Source organism: Emydura macquarii, unplaced genomic scaffold (assembly GCF_026122565.2).
Source record: "Emydura macquarii macquarii isolate MOO-44397 ecotype Brisbane River unplaced genomic scaffold, CSIRO-AGI_Emac_v2 contig_2422, whole genome shotgun sequence".
In the NCBI taxonomy this organism is placed as follows: Eukaryota; Metazoa; Chordata; order Testudines; family Chelidae; genus Emydura; species Emydura macquarii.
The window spans coordinates 19,970,522-19,986,298 of record NW_027132559.1 but is presented as its reverse complement, the minus strand read 5'-3'; positions in this window follow the sequence as shown (position 1 = coordinate 19,986,298).

Sequence of the window (15,777 nt, the reverse complement as noted above, 5' to 3'; positions counted from 1 at the left end):
CCTCATCTGCATGCACTCCAACTGCCCCTCACTGTGTTACGGAGAGCCATATTGACTGGTGCTGGGATATTTGCTGCAGGTTGTGACAGCTCACACTGTGATATGAGTAGAGATGGATCTGTACCTGAAAGGATCATGGATCCCTTGTTTCTGTTCTGTACAATGGGCTCTGATCTCTGTCCAAGTCTCTAGGCACAACTATAATTACTACTACTGTAATTACTACTATTACTTCTTGTTATACTCCTGTGTATCACATTAAATAATTCCTCTATACTTTATCATAGTGCATTATTGTCATTTGAATAATATAATTGGAGCAATAACATGAAGTAATGGGATTCAATTAAGAAAAGGTAAATTAAGGTCAAAGCTCAGAAAAAAATTGTCAATAGGGACATATAAACTCGTGAAGAGTCTCCTAAGTAAAGCATTGCTTGGAACACTTAAAACTAGACAGACAAACCACTGGAAAATGTACTTTGGGAAATAACACTGCACTGCCAGGGAGATAGATTGGATAACCAAATAGGTCTTCTCTAAGTTTGATTATTCTGTGTGATGGGAATGAAGGGTGAATCTTGTATTGCCTTTCCAGCGCTCCAGCCAAGGAATATGGAACCTGCACTCACATCCCTGTGTAGGATCAATACAGGTATTTTCCTGTCACCTCCAGGCCAGCTTCTCTACTCTTGAAAACTGCACAAAATGAAATGTTGAGCCATTTAAGTCAACCGAAGTTTTGCATATATAGGACCGGGGAGTGTTAGGGGTTTTGGCTATTTTGTTTGTTTTTGTTTTCTTTAACCTATATCATAATCAAAAGAAATGCCATAAAATAATCCAACATGCTTCATGTCCGAGTGCATTTAATTAGTTATATAAGAAAATAGAAAAATTGCAAAATACAATTATCTTGAATCAGACTCTTCCTGACAAAGCATAATAAACATTCATTCGAGACTTAAAATGTTCTGGCTTTCTGATGCCGTCAGGATAATCAATAAATATTATAATTAGCTTATACCTCTTTGGCATTCATCTCAATCAAAATGAAGAATTATTGTACAGAGATTTCAGTAATACAAATCGGTATTTGGGATCAAGAGCCAGATATGGGGAGCCACTGACCATACCTGTAACAGGCAGTGACCTAGCTTCTCCTAGCTGCCCTTTAAATAGCTTGCACCCAGCTCTGCCCAGACTGGCAGCAAATTCTCTCAAAATGAAGGAAAACTTGCAAAAACAAAAAATCTGCACAACCAAAACCCTTTTTCCCTCTCAGGCATTGCTTCTGGAGCTGAGGCCCGTCTCAGTCTCCCTGACCTTGGGGAGTCAGGCAAGCAAGTAGTTCTCTTTCTGCCATTGTCTTGGACTTGTCTACATTTGCACTGCTGTAGCGCTCTGTGAAGACGCTACATGCACCAACAGGAGATCTTCTTCTATCGGCGTAGGTACTCCATCTCAATGAGAGGTGGTAGCTATGTCAGCAGGAGAAGCCCTCCCATCGACATGGCACTGTCTATATCAGCAGTTAGGTCAGTATAACTACGTCACTCAGGGCTGTGGTAGTGTAGTGTAGTCTGTCTTATGAGGGAACCGGCAGGTCATATGCTACCCTTCTTCCCAGAACTCATTTCGGTTGGGTGAGAGAGAGAGATGCCCTGCCCTACACTACACTACAAGACTCTTGGTCCTAGGCCCTAAAGGGAATAGTGGCGTGGGTATTTTTCAGATGTTAGCTAATTGTTACTCCAGGACCATTTAATCTCTCTCAGCATCTGCCTCTGTCTTTCCTTTTGGTCATCCCCAGAACTCTTGGAATCAGGTAGTCTGACTCCTGAGACTTTACCCTCTGGCCTCAGAAGGCCAGTATATGCCATGTCAATGCCTTTTTGTGTCCATTATTATTGAGATTTTCAAAGGAGTCCAAGGGATTTAGCAATACATCTTCCATGAAAATCAATGGTCTGCTTTGAAAATCTCAGTGTATATGTCTAACTCTGAGACAAAACCATAATGCTCACTCTGATTGCTGTTGCTGCTCTGTTCTGCTATCAGTGGTTCAACTTGGATAAGTCTTTTGAGGTGGCACTCTTTTCCTCACATTGATCATTTCCTGATCATTGAGTGGGATTCCACTTCTTTTACATTTTTTACTTTTATTTTTACTTTATTTGTTGTGCTTTTGAAAAAATATCTACTTACAGCATTGGCCAGAGCTGTGGTTTCATAAAACAAAAAAAACATCCTTTAGCGACTAGGTTGAAGATGAGATCGTAAGATACCATCCTTCCTAATTGAGTTGGGGTTATTCACACATTTTGTTTCAGCTTCACAGTTCCAAGTTACTTCATTGGCTCATATGCCTATGAAATAATTGCAAATTCTGAATTTCTTGCCTTTATTAATATTCTCTCTCCATGGCCTTCAAACCTCCTCACTATTTGAGTGAGGCAGCAGGCTCGCCTCTCTCAGTTCTACAGTGCATTTAGAGCTGCCTTGCTTCACTCTCTCAGATCTTTGGGAAACCTTCTTTCCCAAGACCGAGGTATCTTCAAATGGATGGTCTGATTACCACCCACCCATCATGAGTGGGACCAGGAAACACTCTCTGCCATTGGTTCTGAAACACTCCAGACTAAGACATACCAAAGTGCACTAGTAAGTTTCTATTAGTGTTGTTATTGGAGTCTGTATTATTGCCCTTCCAGGGAGGGGTTTGGAATCTTAAATCTCAATAGCTGCAAAACCTTTTGTAGCTAATACTGTCATTTGGTCATTTTTAAAGGTCACTGGATCAGTCATGATGAAAGGGGCAAACTAATTTAAATACAGTTAAAAGTCATATGCATTGTTTTGGACACAACCATAATAAAATAACAGGAACAATGCATATGCTGTGGTAACCATGAATTGCCAGAGCTAATGAACCTGACAACTCTTTAATCATATTTGTCTTTTTAACATACTAGGAAGAGTGGGACCTTATGACCCCTCAGGGAAATTAAAAATCTGATATCTCTCACTGACTGTCTGGCTGTCTCTTGTCTAAACAATTTTGCCATTGAACTATTGTTCTTTTCCTTGAGCTCCAGGAATAAAATCTGAAGCTGTTATGATCTTCAGTGACGTTTGTTCATTGTGTATTTTTAACTACACACAAATTTCAGAATGACAAGTTATTAATAGCCTTAAATTTAAAAAAAAAATAAAAACCAGAACCCTGGAATCAATAACTATCATGATAACTGTAATCAAAAATCCAGATTCATATACACACAGGGAATGGAGGGTTTTGTTTAGTTTTTATTTTAATGTGTAATGTGACATTTCATATGTATATTTATTTAAGAGATTGCAAGGGCCATGTATGCCATTGACAATCTCAGTTAGGTGCCCAGTTCTCACTGAAAGGGAATGTGAATTAGGCATCTAATTGCCATTTGTGCCTTTAAAAAAAAATCTCACCCTGCATAAATTGGGTGTACTTATTTTCGCTCCAGAATTGTTAACTTCCCTATTTATCAATACTTACAATTTTTAGAACTATGGTATACATACACAATCAACTTTCATATTAAACAACTTTTTTTTTCTGTTAATATTTAGATTCAGAGACTTGAAGGTCAGAAGAGACCATTATGATCATCTAGTCTGACCTCCAGCACAACACAGGCCACAGAACCTCACCCACCCACTGCTGTAATAGACCCCTAACCTATGACTGAGTTATTTAAGTCTTCAAATCATGGTTTAAAGACTTCAAGATACAGAAAATCCACCAGCAAGTGAATCATACCCCATGCTGCAGAGGAAGGCGAAAAACCGCCAGGGCTTCTGTCAATCTGCCCCAGGAGGAAATTTCTACCCGACCCCAAATATGGCAATCAGCTAAACCCTGATTATGTAGGGAAGACTCACCAGTCAGACACCCGGGAAAGAATTCTCTGTAATAATTTGTTATAAGAGTCTTCTCCTGTCCTTTCTGAAGACAGTGGCAATAGCCTTTCCTTGTCTTTATGAGAACAGAACTAGGCCTCATATAATTTCTTATGTGCAGGATATTACATGATGCCACCTGCTAAATATTTTGTGTTGTCAGTATTAACTGTATCTACATTGACAAACCTTTTCCAGGGATATTAATATCAGTTAAATATTTTCATTCTAACTACATGAGAGACTGGGGTTGAAAAATCAAATAAAAATATGAATGTATTGCCAGAAATATTAGGGTTTTAAATATTAATCCATCTCGCAATATCTTGTTTCTGATAAAATGTTTTAAAACTGTTTTTCTTTATACAATTATGCTGGGTTACTTCCTGCTGAACAGGAACACTGCCTCTATTGAGTGGCAAACCTGAGACTCATACTGGAAAGGAAACTAAAATCTATTAAGAAATTCAAAAGAGACTAAGGCCTGATCTACCCAGTAGTTGTGTCAATTTAACTATTTCAGCCAGGGGGTGATTTCCTACCAATATAGTAAATCACTACAACCCTTTGTGTAAACAGTTATATTGGTATAAAGGTGCTTGTACCATTTAGTTATTGATATAAGCACCTTTATACCAGTGTAACTGCAGTATGGCTACTGACAAGCACCTTTATTCTGGTACAACTGTGTCCACACTAGGGTGTTGTTCTGCTTTAACTGTATCAATTCATAAACCAATATCATTTAGCAATACAAAAATTGCATGTAGACAAGTCCTAAAGGCCCAATCCAGCAGTCCTTCCAGGACTTCAGTGTACGTTTTGCCAGTCTAAGGACTACAGAACTAGTCTTTAAGAGACAGTGGAAGAGAGTTTTAAAAGAAGTTACTTTGGCTCACATCCACTTTGTTACCTAACCCACAGAGTTAGGCACCTAAGTCCCATTTTTAGGCACAAGTGTGATCCACAAAACCCCCGCTTAATTGCTGCCCAACTCAGTAGGCATCTAAACTCACTTGGCATCTACATTTTATTTATTTTTATTTATTTATTTATTTTACAATTTCAGATATTGATGGGGGGGTTTAGCATTTTTAAAATTTTTATTCATTTAAATTATGGGTTTTAAACATATTTAGGATTTTTATTCATTTAAATTTTCAGTTTTGGGAAGTTATGGGGGGTGTCAGACAATGATTTAATGAGAGTAGACCTTGATATTCAGAAAGTGAAAGCTTTATAACAGTTAAAACACAAACGGTCAACATCCAAATATACAAAGACTTCTCCCACTGACATAGCGACTGCCACTCGTTTAGGTGGTTTATTATGTTGATGGAAGAGCTCTCTTCCGTCGACATAATGCGTCTACACAAGCGCTCTTACAGCACCACAGATGTATCGGTACAGCTATGTCGCTGTTAGTTCCTAAGTGTAGCCTACCCACCTACCCTTTCATCCAATCAAGTTTGATTATGAACATTAGGATTTTTGCAAGATACTTTTCCTTCAAGTTAGCACTCTAAAAATGCTAAATATTTCACATAGCACCCAGATGGTTTAATCAGTGGTCTCCAGAAATATTCATGGTTCAGACAGTTTTGACAATCTTTGCGGCTCTGAGATAGAAAGCACTCAGCCCCCACGCTGGTTCCTCTGGAGTACCATTCTCAGCCCCTGTGGAGAGTCTATTCTTTGCATCCTTCCCTGCTCCAGCATAGAGCACTGGGCCCCCAGCTTGGTTCCCCTGGAGTACTCAGCCTCCTGCTGCTTCTGGCTCAATGCTTCCAGGAGAACCTGTCCACACAGCCCCGACTGCTCTCTGGTGACATCCATATGTCTATTACACTATCCCCTGAGTCCCCCTAGGCTGGGAAGTAGCTAGTCAATTATGGCACAGGTGGGACTGTCCCCAGCTTCTCCACAGCTGCTAGTCAGCCCCACAGGAGACCCAAAACAACAGCAGTACAGCTCTGCTGAATATACCAGCAGAGCAGAGGCAGGAGCCTCCATGCAGATGTTTTATTTGCTTTTCTTGTTCTCTACACTGTATTGAATCCCCTCTCAAAGAATACACCATCAATAGAAATCCATTTACTAAGATGTTTATTATTTTTACTAAAAATTGCATTGATTTCACAAGCCCTGTACAAAGTTGTAATTGACAGTATATCAATTGTAGTCACTGCTGGCTCTGTTACAAAAGAAGTGTTTGAATAACTTCAGCCAAAGTTAACAAATCTCTCAGCTACATTTGTTTGATACATGAGTTTCACATTCCTTGTCCCAGATATCAATAATGCACATTAATAAAGCACACAAGCAGTGCATTCTTTTAGCTCCATCACAGAGAAACAATATCCAGTACAGTAGAGCAATAGCATCTAACTCAAAGTTCAGAAGTTTTAGCCAGAACCAAATTCCTCCCCACACACACACACTTTGTCCTTTTCCTCTGTTGTGGTGCCATAAATCATACCTTTAATCTGGAAGCAAAGAGAAGGTGATCTGTTTATGCAGCCAAACTATTAAAACCTCCCCATCTAGCCATCAGTCACATTAGTGGGGAAAAGCAAGAACATTCAGGATCACAGTTCATGGCCCTTGCCAGTAAGCAAAATAGAAGGGAAAGAATAAATCGCTCCTTTAGTGTATGGTTCAGCATATTAATGACTGCTGACCAAAATCTAATCAAAAGACAACATTTAGAAATTAACATTCTTTAAAAGGTACTAATTATATATAGTTCTGCACTTCAGACAGTTAACTGGTCCAGAGGATTTAATACAATAATTTTACGGGTCTGTGTGGAGGAATTGATAATCCTTGCATTAACAGTTAACAATTCCTGAGCTACCCCTAAACTTTGTTTCAGTTTCAGCATTCAAATCCTGTTCCTGGGTATGTCTTGATCCTTTACACAATAATGTGATACAAGAGGCTTCTGGGAGCTCTTGTTGAAGTTCTGCCACTAAACTGAAGAACAAGATGAGACAATTTCCCTTCTTCTGATGGAGACAGTCCTTCATGGACACTGTTATTTTACACCTGCCAGGGACCACTTATCCGTGGGGCTTATAAAAATACTTTGAGGAGCCAATACTTTGTCTTTGGAATGAACCCGGTTACACCAAATGATAGGTATTTTCAAACAATTTGGCAAGGGAAGCATAAATGTTGGCTGTCTGGTACATGATGGGCCCATTGCCACAGACAAAGGAATTCAGCAGTGGGTTAGGCGAGAGCGTGCACAGGGCAGTGACTCAGTAAAGCTATCTTAGGGAGCACTAAAGGTGAGGCTGTGGAGCCTACTCCAAACAGTAGCAGTAGCTTACCCAGACCGATTCTTCGTTTCCATCCTCCTGGTGGGGGCAGATGCTTCCAAGGAAGACAGGATCAAGCACTGACTCTATCCTGATCAGGGTCTCTCCACTCTTTATCTCTGACCTGATGTTTTCTCCAAAGTCCACACACACAATAAACAGGGTCTTTGGCCCCACTTGTTAGGTGCAGGACCTCAAGATGATAGACTATATGCCGGGAGCGCTGATCATATTCTCATTTCCCTTGGAGCACTCCATTCAACTCTGCCAGTGCTGCTTCTAAACCAGTTATTCCCCGTTCCCTTAGAGAAAAGTCCCTGGTTTTTGATTAGTTCAAAATGTCTCTGGAGACTTTAGCCAGCCTTCCGTTGATTACCTTTTGAACAGCTGGGTTCTTGTAGATATAGTAATTGAATCCAAAACCAGTGCTGCAATCAGAAGAGGGGCAGTTTTTGTCCTGGAGTCATTGCTGCAATGGGGATTGTAGTTAGATGAGCCCCATGGACTCTGTAAGGAAAGATTGATGAGCTCACAAGCAAATGGCAAACCCTCAGGGGGTTATATTGGTTTCAGTGACGCATAAGTCCCAGATTGCTGCAATACATTTCAATGGATTTTCACTGCTCTTATAATGAAACTTCAAATAGCTGATAGCAAAGTTTCACTCCATTATAATTAAGGTTAAGATTTTGTCACGGTTATTTTTAGTAAAACTCACGGACAGGTCATGGGCAATACCTGTCCGTGAGTTTTACTAAAAATAACAGGGGAGAGAGGGGATGGCTGGGCGGGGGGGGGGGGAGGGGGGGATGGATATGGATGACAGCTGGAGCCCAATGGGGGGCGGGACCTGACAGTCTGAGCCCCACCCTGGAGCTGAGGGGGAACACAGCCCTGGCTGCAGCCCCAGGTCTGGCTGTGGGACGAGGGCATGCAGCCCAGGCTCTGGCTGCTGACAGCTGAAGCAGTCACGGAGGTCCACTAAAGTCCTGGAATCTGTGACTTCTGTGACCTCCGTGACCTTAATTATAATCGTGCACCACTGTGTTAATCTCCTTACAGTTCAGCAATCAGATAAGTGTACCGATGGAGTTATCGCCATCTTCCCCTCCCCCACCTCTCTGAATGAAGAGGGGAGCTGCCATGTGTCATGGGGATGGGTTAAGGAAGAATTGCTGGCTCCCATTCTTATTACAGCTGCTTCCATTGGGGAGTGAGTGACACTAAGGCTTTATACAGCAACTTCCCCTCCAGCTGCCAGTGTCCCCTGCCACTGCCATAGGGATGGAGACGACACCAAACCAATGCCCCCTGCCAATACTCTGAGGATGAAAGGGATTGAGGTTCTATTTTCCAGTCACAAGTTTAGGATTTCAGCACATGCTTGTGTTTTGCTAATTGGGGATGGACTTAATTATGTGTTTACATGCTTCGCTGAATTGGGGTCAGTAGTAGCAGTTTCCTCTCATGAGACTAATGTCTTTGGGCCTGCAGCATGTAACAGTGTGGAGAACGTCACTATGTCAGAATCCTTCGCCATATCGCTTGCTTCCAGGAATAGCTGGAAATGCTGCCACCATCTTTTCCAGTTCTTTAGCAGGTTACCATCCACACTAAAGGATTTGGGTGGCTTCATTTGCTCCACTTTTGCCAAAATTTGTTTCTGTCTGACACCATGTAATAAATAAATAAAAAGCACACACAGCAGACATGCTAGTAAGAAATTCAGATTCTCTGAGGTAAAGACTGTCTTTTTGTGCTGTGTTTGTACAGCACCTAGCACAATGGGGTTCTGGTCCATGACTACAGCTCCTACAAGCTACAGTAATATGAATAAATAATAATAATAATCCCTTATTTCCTGGTAACTGTCACATGCTGAGTCAACTTTTCAAAAAGGACAGTCACATGTCCACTATCCCCTCATTTCATCGGCTGTTAACAATCATACTATTTTGTATTTGTTTACTTTCACTTATACTGTCTAAAAGACAATGTGACAATTACAATTTTACATCGCACTGACAAAGCAGTGCTGCTTTGTTTTCTGAATGATTGCATGTTTTATTTGCTTCCAGAATGGCAGGTGTGGTAAAGCACAGAGTTCTTTTGTTGATTTTAGGAGCTATGTCTATCTGTATAAAACATTTCTGCATCCAGGTTTTCAAAATTGAGTCCACAGTATTCTGTATTTTCCTGGAATCTCTTCTGCTTCTGTGAATAAGGGGGAAAATAGTAGAATCTGAGAGGGAATCATCACAGTGCCTTCTGCTGCCATTTTTATTCTGGGCCAAGTCGAAGGGTGTGGTCAGTTTTCAGGACATAGAGTTTTCTTTACCCTATGTATACACTTTCCTCCTGGAAATTCTTTACATGCTCTCACTTCTCTTATCTCAACTTTTCACTAATAAAAAACAAAAAGTGAACTTGCCTTTCTCTCATGGAGTCAAACTGTATGCATCTTTAAAAAAAAAAGCAAAAAAAAAAAAAAAAGCCAGAAACAGAGGTCTTCTACAATAATTGTGTGTTCAGAAGAGTCTCAAAAGAGTTACATTCTAAATGCCAATTCCATAAGAAGTTTATTTAGAATTCATCATGCTCCTCCCACACCCATGTTGAGTTAGTTTTGTTCTTAGGGCTGATCTATGTTAGAAAAACTTGCACATGTAGAATAAATTGATTAAGTTACACAGGTGCAAACACATAACACAGGCACACTTAAGCTGTTTTAAATTTCACTTACACCAGTTTGGTTTAATTCAGTAAATCACTGTGCTTAAACCACTTTAAATCCATGCCCATTAGAGGGTTGCATTGGTATAAACAAAATCAGTTTAGATATACTAGTGCAAAAAAAAAATCCATGCATAGACTAGCCCTTAGTGGATCCACAAGCTATATACAAAGTAAATGCACTATTAATTCCACTCTCAAACCAAGTTCTCTTTTATAACACTTCAACCATTACAAAAGACCTGGATTAATATAACTATTTATGGTAAATTAATTCATCATTATAAAGGACTTTCCTGTTAGCCACTCAGTCTAAAGCAGTGGTCCCCAAACTTTTTCTCTCCCTCCTGCCAGTAATAGGATGTGTCCACATCCACCTGGGCTGGGAGCAGAGTCACAGCTTAGAGCAGGGGCCGGAGGCAGAGCTGCAGCCGGGACCCACAGCAGAGCTGAGGCTGCAGCTGTGGCCAGGGGTGGAGTGGAGCTGGGGCCCTGCTGCACTCCCTGGGTTTTCTTCTGTGCCCCCCTAGGGGGGCACGCTCCACAGTTTGGGCGCCACTGATCTAAAGACTTAGCTTGTAAAATCTGAACCAAAAAGTGTACACAAGCACTATATTAGTCAGTAGAATACCATTCATTTTAATACAATGTACAGTCTATCCCTTGTTAGGGATTCATTTAATACTGATATTTGCTTAACTGGGATGCTTCAAATATTGTGTGCCAGATAATAAGGGTGAATGAAGGCAGAACACAAGTTCATTATCACCAAATTAAGACTGGAGATAAGAGCCCAGCTCAAGTGCTGCTCTTCACTGTCGCTCCAGGCAAAGGTGTGCAATCTGGTTCCACTATTTCCTACCCGAGAGAACAATAAGATTCCACCAAGCAATGAAATCTGAGTCAGACGTTTGGCCCAGCCAGAATTTCACTCAGCAATTACAAAAGTGTTCTATGGCTGCGCTTAGTTGTCTGAGGCGGTGTTTGTGTTGCCTGCCAGTCTCCCCCCCTTAATATGTTTTAATGCCAGACTCCATTTTATCCACGGAGTCTCTGCTGGTTCTAAAATAAAAACAAAACATTTGTGTACTTTTCAGCTTCTGACTAGCAGATGAAACAAACAATAGTTATTTTCCATTTGCAAAAACAACAAACCTTGTGGCCTTGTTACATGCCAGAAGTTCTCAGGATGGGTCTGCCACATGCACTAGTTCAGAGGATGCATGAATGACAAAGCTTATCGTTCAGTGCATGGAAATTTAAGACAACAATTAGACAGGGTATGAAAAAAAATCTTCTTGACTGATCGACAAGATAGTCCATGGAAGTGGGGGAATTCACAGTTTAAAAGTCCTAGGTCTCAGGTTGTGAGCCACATCACACAAACAAAAAGGAAGAGGCAGTTTGTACATGCAGCAGAATTGTACAGAAAATTCCCTCATGTGGATGCCATATACCTGCTGCTATGTGGAACTAACGTATAGTGCTGCAGCACTGTTACTGAAAAGTTAATTTACTTTTGTGGGGAGCCCACAGAGCAATACAAGCAAATTCCCTTCTGTGAATGAGGAATTTTTTTAATGATTTTTTTACTACAGATTAGAGTTAGTCTGAAACCTAAATTTCTGTTCTGTGGGAAATTCCAACATTTTGAATGTTTTCTCATTCTGAATTGTAAAGAAAAACCAAAGTTTCAAAATTTCCCATTAAATTAAAAAATCTGAAAAATTTAGATTAAATGTAGATATATTTTTAGATTTGGGACCATCAAAAACTTTTGATTTGATAATGTTGAATTGTTTCATAGTGACAAGGTAAAATGCCTTATTTTGACTATCATTTTGACTTTATTATATTAAAATATTTAATATAAAATATATAATAAAATAGAGTAACATTAAAATATTTAATGTTCTAAAAGTCAAAACAAAAATGACAAAAACAAAGTCAAAATAAAATGTTTTTACTTTATCAAAACATTTTTACCTTATTGAAATCACATTTCAACATTAACAAAACATTTAGAGATTATTGAAACAAAACAAGACTTGAAATGATTTGTTTAGACTTTTTCTTGTAAAAAATGTTAACATCAATAAGTGCCTGCAAAATATTTTGATTTAGACTTAACTGTATTTTTTTTTAAAGAAAACTTCTGTCAACATTTTTTTTTGTCCAGCTCTACTATAGATGATGCTGAAGCTTTAGTTGTGGCGAGTCCCGAGTAGAAACTGTGCAGTCAGTCAACGAACTGGTGTGACTGCACTGGTGTAAATAGCAATGGTGCAGTGTGCCAGGTGTGTGATTGTGTTCTGCTCCATGCCCACAGATTGCAACCCACCTAATCAAGTATTGCAGTGGTGCTGCTCTCTAGGTATCTTCTCTTCAGGTCACAGCACAGTTGCAGGATCCCTACAAGGGCAGTCAGGGCCAAGGATCAGAGCAGGGGCAAACCTGAGGCTGAGAGTAGCAGAGGAGTTCATAGTCAGCTGCAGGCCATGGTCCATACCAAGGGTAAGAGCCGAGACAGGTTTCAGGGTCCAAGTCAGGAAGCAAAGTCCAATCAAGCCAAGATTAAGCCAGCAATTCAAGATCAAGGTGCAGGAACAGTCATGACAGCTACAGAAGATCCACACAGTTGCCTGGACACTTCTTGTAGTGCCCCTTGGGATTAGAAAGGGCACAGAGCCAATCAGGAACCATGGGGCTGCTGTCCGTCAAACTTTTGAGGTGAAACTTCCCAGGGTCTGTGTCATGGGAAGTGGAGCACAAGCTGGCTACAGCTGCCACTGTGTGGTAGCCAGGAGATGTTAGCTGCCAGGTAGCTCTACAACCTCTACAGGTAGCTCTAGACCCGGAGGGCCTTACACTCAGCTCCTTGAAGCAATGGCTCATGGGAAAGGGATTTGTGGTAGTCTAGAGGAGGTGTTAAGAAGAGGTTAAACTCCCATTACTTCCTGAGAAGCAAAGCCATCTTCATCACAGTCCCAATATGCAGGCCAGGTGGAATGATCAGAGCTTGCTCTTTTCTCAGTGAGCTCCTTTTCCACTGCAAGTCCTGAATTTTCTGCATCAGGGCTCACCTCATGGGTCAGAGAAGCAGTTGAAGAACTGATGAGCATTTCTAAAATGAAACAAGTAAGCCAGAGACACGATGATGCAGAAGATGTCAACTCCTCACTAACAAAAGAACTATTTACAAACGATGCATCTTCTCACCTATGAAATGATGCTAATTAAGCGGATCTGTGGTTGAATGGGGAAAATTAGTTGAAGTGGAAAGTATTCCATAGCTTGTAATATTTTCCTAGGCTAATCAGAGTGAGAAAACTTACATCTTTGTTACAAGACACATCATTCTAAGTTATTTTTCTATATTTTTAAATGTTTAGCATAAGCAACGAAAGCACAATCCTTAAAGTGCAATTTTTAAATGTATACACTCAAGTAAAAGCAGATATAATAGAACGTGAAAAGTGCCTTATAATTAGGGCAACCAACTTTCTAATTTGTGAAAACTAGACACCCCGCCCTGCCTCTTCCCCCAAGGCCCGGCCCCCAACTTGTACCTTTACCCCCGTCCCCTGTTGCTCATTGCTCAACTCCAGCATGAGCAGCCCCAAAGGACTTGCAAACTCCAGCCCCAGGAGGTCACCTGAAGTGCAGGTCAGAAGAGCGCTGCAGCCGCAGAAAAGCAGGCACACAGCCCCGCTGGCAAGCTAGGACGCAGCCCTCCTGCACTGCAGCCTTCTGCCTCCCTCTGCACTGCCTGCCCATCAGCCCCCTTTCCCGCCTGCTCATGCCATCCCAGCCCCAGAGCTGCCTGAGAGCACAGCTGGGGGAAGCGCTGGCTGGTGGGGGCAGCTCATGTTCCTTCCCTGCTGGGGAACATTCCATGCCGGCTAGGAGACCCTTACCCCACTCGCCATAGGCTCCTGCATTCTCTTCCACTGCATCCCTGCAAAACATGCTCCTCAAAGGGGCTGCCTGAGCCGATGCATGCATGCTGCTGCAGGAGCTGCCTCTTCAGCTGGGTAGCAGGCTGCCACTTCCCCCACCACCAGCCCTGGTAACCAGACTTTTGGTGTCCAGACAGTACATCTGACCTGACACTGCCAGGGCCCCTTTTTCACTGAACTTTCCGATCCAAAACTGGACACCTAGCAACCCTACCTATAATCCTTAAATAATTCAAATTGTAACTATTTCACTCTATTCTATATAAGTACTTATACTACCCTCAGTAGCACAGTATCAGAGCACTTTCCAATACTGCAGTCAGTGACGTGACTAACATCTGTGACATGCAGTTTGTTCCTTCTCTTTCATGATTATTAGTGCTTTGTTTTGTCTGTTTAGACTTTGAAATACAAAAAGACTAACTTCTCTTGTTAGGGACATTCAAATAAACAGGATGTTTCCCTTTCCTCCAGTGTGATAGTCACATAAATCTGAATTCTCATGTAATAGAAGATTACTTTTTGATTAATATGTGGTGGATTGCTATTATTAATTACTAGGATTTCCAGCAAACAAAATCAATCCCCCATTCTAAATGACTAAGTAAAACAATTTTGTCCAGATCCTGTTGGAAGAGACTCCTCTTTGGTTTTAATTTTATCTAATATCAGCAAATGTAATTTGCACAACTGTTCTTTAAGGGACTGACACAAATACTGTGAGAAAATCTATCCCCTGTTTCTTTCTCAGCTCATTTTCTCTCTCTCTCTTTTTTGAATAAGGTCATAAATCAAGGCTAAATAGAAAAAATATTTGCCCTTCTGAATACAAAATGAATAGAAAGTCTGTCGTTTGAAACAAATTCCTTTTTTCCAGCGTGCTAGCTCCCTGCTGTACAAATCAAAAGTGTGGGTAAAGATACTAAATCTTTTATTGAATGGGCCTTTCACTTGCATTTCAGTGGATCTTGCTGTGCATAATAAAAATTCCTTTTAGTGAGAGACGAGATTAACTCTGCAGTTAGGGCCAAATGTTCATTGCAGCACCCAGCCCGAATACTTGGGCTAGACAATGGGCAGATACACTGGGTGTGGGAAGAGTAGCTTTCCATGCCCTCATGAACCCCAGTCATGGAGCAGAGGATCGGAAGATTGATGCAGCAATGGATGCTCTGACTTTGCTCTCTCTCTCTCTTCCCCCGGTCTATCCTCAGAGTAACCCCACCGCCTCTGTTATTCTGCTGCACTAGAAAACCCCGGTGGGTACCATTCAGAGGGTGGGCACTCACTGCACTGCTCTCCCAAATCCTGGCCCCTTGCACAGTGCAACTGTGCCAGTTCTGCTGCCACAGGTATCTCTGCAGTCCTTTACAGAATACACTTGTGCAGGCATTTGAGGGTTGAAAGAATTCCTTCATTTATGTATGAATTTTTGATATTCACCTAACACAAGCAAGATTGCCTTGGAAAGGGATCTGATCAATGCAGCTCACAAGGGAGCCTGCTCACAAACTTATTTAGCACCAGACTTCAAAGAAGCCCCCTCAAGTCAAAGACAGAAAAAGTCTAAAAAATATATGCCTCCCCAGCTACAAGGTAGAATCCCATGTTCTATCAGAATGATAGCAATAGAAAATCTGTCCTAACTAGATTCAAGAAAGGCATTGAAGTAGACACATCTGGATTCCCCAGGAAGTATAAAATACCCCAGTGAATGTGAGAGAAACCTCTCTGCATGCTGTATATGTTTAATAATACAAAAGCTTCATCCAAATATTTGTTTTATCTCCCTTAGCTTAGTCTGGCACTGTTCTACAGTC